We start from the raw sequence: 5000 nt of genomic DNA, 5'->3' as shown, positions 1-5000 counted from the left end.
CCGCTTACACCTTGACAAGCAGGGGAGGCCTGCAAGGGACCGACGGACCCCTGTCCTGGGCCCTGGGTGGAGCGGCAGCCCGGGGGACCGGGCCCAGGGCCGGAGCGCCCGACCCGGGGCCCCGACCGGGCCCCTGGACCCAGCCGGGGCTCCCAGGCCCGGAGGCACAGGGGAAGCCTCCCCGGGCCCGCCGGACCCCGTCCCGGGCACCCTGCCCCGCGGCAGGACCCAGGACGGAGCCCGGGGTGGGGAGGCCACCCTCCCCGGGGCCCTCAGGGGCCCCGGATGGAGCTCCTGAACACAGACAAGCAAGGGGAGGCTCCCCGGGCACATCGGAACCCCTTTCCGGGCCCTTGGCAGTGCGGCAGGCTGGGAGACAGGGCCCAGGGCCTGAGCACCCGACCCGGGGCCCGCCCGGGCCCCTGGACCCAGCCGGGGCTCCCAAGCCCGGAGGCGCATGGGACGCCTCCCCGGTCCCTCCGGACCCCGTCCCGGGCACCCTGCCACGCAGCAGGACCAAGGACAGAGCCCGGGGTGGGGAGGCCGCCCTCCCCGGGCCCTCAGGGGCCCTAGCCACTGCTCCTGAACCCAGCCAAGCAAGGGGAGGCTCCCCGGGCACATCGGAACCCCTTCCCGGGCCCTTGGCAGTGCGGCAGGCTGGGAGACAGGGCCCAGGGCCGGAGCACCCGACCCGGGGCCCGGCCGGGCCCCTGGACGCAGCCGGGGCTCCCAAGCCCGGAGGTGCATGGGACGCCTCCCCGGTCCCTCCGGACCCCGTCCCGGGCACCCTGCCACGCAGCAGGACCAAGGACAGAGCCCGGGGTGGGGAGGCCGCCCTCCCCGGGCCCTCAGGGGCCCTAGCCACTGCTCCTGAACCCAGCCAAGCAAGGGGAGGCTCCCCGGGCACATCGGAACCCCTTCCCGGGCCCTTGGCAGTGCGGCAGGCTGGGAGACAGGGCCCAGGGCCGGAGCACCCGACCCGGGGCCCGCCCGGGCCCCTGGACCCAGCCGGGGCTCCCAAGCCCGGAGGTGCATGGGACGCCTCCCCGGTCCCTCCGGACCCCGTCCCGGGCACCCTGCCACGCAGCAGGACCAAGGACAGAGCCCGGGGTGGGGAGGCCGCCCTCCCCGGGCCCTCAGGGGCCCTAGCCACTGCTCCTGAACCCAGCCAAGCAAGGGGAGGCTCCCCGGGCACATCGGAACCCCTTCCCGGGCCCTTGGCAGTGCGGCAGGCTGGGAGACAGGGCCCAGGGCCGGAGCACCCGACCCGGGGCCCGCCCGGGCCCCTGGACCCAGCCGGGGCTCCCAAGCCCGGAGGTGCATGGGACGCCTCCCCGGTCCCTCCGGACCCCGTCCCGGGCACCCTGCCACGCAGCAGGACCAAGGACAGAGCCCGGGGTGGGGAGGCCGCCCTCCCCGGGCCCTCAGGGGCCCTAGCCACTGCTCCTGAACCCAGCCAAGCAAGGGGAGGCTCCCCGGGAACAACGGAACCCATTCCTAGGCCCTTGGCAGTGCGGTAGGCTGGGAGACAGGGCCCAGGGCCGGAGCACCCGACCCGGGGCCCGCCCGGGCCCCTGGACCCAGCCGGGGCTCCCAAGCCCGGAGGTGCATGGGACGCCTCCCCGGTCCCTCCGGACCCCGTCCCGGGCACCCTGCCACGCAGCAGGACCAAGGACAGAGCCCGGGGTGGGGAGGCCGCCCTCCCCGGGCCCTCAGGGGCCCTAGCCACTGCTCCTGAACCCAGCCAAGCAAGGGGAGGCTCCCCGGGAACAACGGAACCCATTCCTAGGCCCTTGGCAGTGCGGTAGGCTGGGAGACAGGGACCAGGGCCGGAGCACCCGACCCGGGGCCCGCCCGGGCCCCTGGACCCAGCCGGGGCTCCCAAGCCCGGAGGTGCATGGGACGCCTCCCCGGTCCCTCCGGACCCCGTCCCGGGCACCCTGCCACGCAGCAGGACCAAGGACAGAGCCCGGGGTGGGGAGGCCGCCCTCCCCGGGCCCTCAGGGGCCCAAGCCACTGCTCCTGAACCCAGCCAAGCAAGGGTAGGCTCCCCGGGAACAACGGAACCCATTCCTAGGCCCTTGGCAGTGCGGTAGGCTGGGAGACAGGGACCAGGGCCGGAGCACCCGACCCGGGGGCCCGCCCGGGCCCCTGGACCCAGCCGGGGCTCCCAAGCCCGGAGGCGCATGGGACGCCTCCCCGGACCCATGGAGCCCGTCCTGGGCATTGAGCCATGCCGTTGGCCTGAAGATGGGTGCCCCGGACGCCCGGGGGAGGTCTGTCCGGGACACATGGAGCCCGTCCTGGGCATTGAACCATGTCGTTGGCCTGGAGAAGGGAGCCCCGGACGCCCGGGGGAGGACTGCCCGGTACCCGTGGAGCCCTTCCCGGGTACTTTGCAACGCCGTTGGCCTCCTGGAGATGGGTGCCCCGAACGCCCGGGGGGCGGGCTGCCCGGGACCCATGGAGCCCGTCCTGGGCACTCTGACCTGCTGTTGGCCCGGGGGGGAGGGACCCCAGACGACCGGGACCCGTGGAGCCCGTCCTTGGCACTCTGACAAGCCGTTGGCCCGGGGAAGGGAGCCCCAGACGACCGGGACCTGTGGAGCCCGTCCTGGGCACTCCTGTATGCCGTTGGCCCGGGGAAGGGAGCCCCGGACGTCCGGGACCCGTGGAGCCCGTCCTGGGCACTCCTGTATGCCGTTGGCCCGGGGAAGGGAGCCCCGGACGTCCGGGACCCGTGGAGCCCGTCCTGGGCACTCTGAAATGCTTTGGCCCGGGGAAGGGAGCCCCGGACACCCAGGGGGAGGACTGCCCGGGACCCGTGGAACTCGTCCTGGGCACTCTGACATGCCGTTGGCCCGGGGAAGGGAGCCCCGGACGTCCGGGACCCGTGGAGCCCGTCCTGGGCACTCCTGTATGCCGTTGGCCCGGGGAAGGGAGCCCCGGACGTCCGGGACCCGTGGAGCCCGTCCTGGGCACTCTGAAATGCTTTGGCCCGGGGAAGGGAGCCCCGGACACCCAGGGGGAGGACTGCCCGGGACCCGTGGAGCCCGTCCTGGGCACTCTGACAAGCCATTGGCCCGGGGAAGGGAGACCTGGACGCCCGGAACCCGTGGAGCCCGTCCTGGGCACTCTGAAATGCTTTGGCCTGGAGAAGGGAGCCCCCCCCGGACGCCCGGGGGAGGACTGCCCGGGACCCGTGGAACTGGTCCTGGGCACTCTGACATGCCGCTGGCCCGGGGAAGGGTGCCCCGGATGACCGGGGCCCGTGGAGCCCGTCCTGGGCACTCTGACATGCCGCTGGCCCGGGGAAGGGAGCCCCGGACGCCCGGGGCCCGTGGAGCCCGTCCCGGGCACTCTGCCATGCCGTCAGCCTGGATGGAGCCCCGGACGCCCGGGGGGACGAAGGCCCGGGACGCATGGAGCCTGTCCCGGGCACTCTGCCATGCCGTCGGCCTGGATGGAGCACCGGACGCCCGGGGGACGACTGCCCAAGAGCCATGGAGCCCGTCCTGGGCAATTTGACATGCAGTTGGCCTGGAGGAAGGAAGCTCCGGGTGGCCTAGGGAGGTGTTGCCCAGGCATATCCCATCTGGTCCCCATGGCAGAGAACCACCAAACCTGGAGGGGTGTCCGGGCATACCCTGCCCCATAGTAATCCGGAGGCAAATTACCCCCCTTTCTTGCAATCTGTGCACGCGAGGTGACAGAGGGGACCCAAGGCGTGAAAGAACCCGACCTCATGGAGCCCTCGCTGGGATCCGGGAGGCGAATGGCACCTCATTAAGACTTCCAGGGAAGTTCGGCCATCTGGTCCCCCCCCCCATAGGAAAGCGTTGCGGGCGACCAGATGCCCGAGGGGATCCGGGCGACCAGATGGCCGAGGGAATCCGGGCGACCAGATGGCCGGGCATGGAGGTGAAGCCGCCTGGACTCTTCCCCACCCCGTCCCCGTCCCCGTCCCCGTCCCGGGACGAATTCCCGGGACGCATGGAGCCCGTCCTGGCCACTTGACGTCCCGTCCTGGGCATTGAACCATGCCGTCGGCCTGGAGAAGGGAGCCCCCCCCGGACGCCCGGGGGAGGACTGCCCGGTACCCGTGGAGCCCTTCCCGGGTACTTTGCAACTCCGTTGGCCTCCTGGAGATGGGTGCCCAAGATGCCCGGGGGTGGGCTGCCCGGGACCCATGGAGCCCGTCCTGGGCACTTTTACATGCCGTCGGCCTGGAGGTGGGTGCCCTGGACGCCCGGGGGAGGCCTGCCCGGGACCCGTGGAGCCCCTCCCGGGTACTTTGCCAATGCCGTTGGCCTCATGGAGATGGGTGCCCCGGACGCCCGGGGGAGGACTGCCCAGTACCCGTGGAGTCCTTTCCGGGTACTTTGCAACGCTGTTGGCCTCCTGGAGATGGGTGCCCCGGACGCCCGGGGGAGGTCTGTCCGGGGCCCATGGAGCCCGTCCTGGGCAGTGTGACATGCCGTCGGCCTGGAGGTGGGAGCCCCGGACGCCCGGGGGAAGGCTGCCCGGGACCCGTGGAGCCCTTCCCGGGTACTTTGCCATCCCGTTGGCCTCCTGGAGATGGGTGCCCCGGACGCCCAGGGGCGGTCTGTCCGGGACACGTGGAGCCCGTCCTGGGCATTGAGCCATGCCGTTGGCCCGGAGAATGGAGCCCCCAGACGCCCGGGGGAGGTGTTGCCCAGGCATATCTCATCTGGTCCCCGGGCAGAGAACCACCAGCCCTGGAGAGGTGTCCGGGCGTACCCTGCCCCTAGTAATCCGGAGGGAAATTACCCCCCTTTCTTGCAATCCGTGCACGCGAGGTGACAGAGGGGACCCAAGGCGTAAAAGAACCCGAGCTCATGGAGCCCTAGCTGGGATCCGGGAGGCGAATGGCACCTCATCGGGACTTCCAGGGAAGCCCGGCCATCTGGTCGCCCCATTGGAAAGCATCGCGGGCGACCAGATGGCCCGGATCGAAAGGACTCCCAGCTCCCCATCCA

This window comes from Lissotriton helveticus, chromosome 1_1 (genome assembly GCF_964261635.1).
Source record: "Lissotriton helveticus chromosome 1_1, aLisHel1.1, whole genome shotgun sequence".
Taxonomy (NCBI): domain Eukaryota; kingdom Metazoa; phylum Chordata; class Amphibia; order Caudata; family Salamandridae; genus Lissotriton; species Lissotriton helveticus.
The sequence above is the reverse complement of the archived record's forward strand: the minus strand, read 5'-3'. Positions refer to the sequence as shown.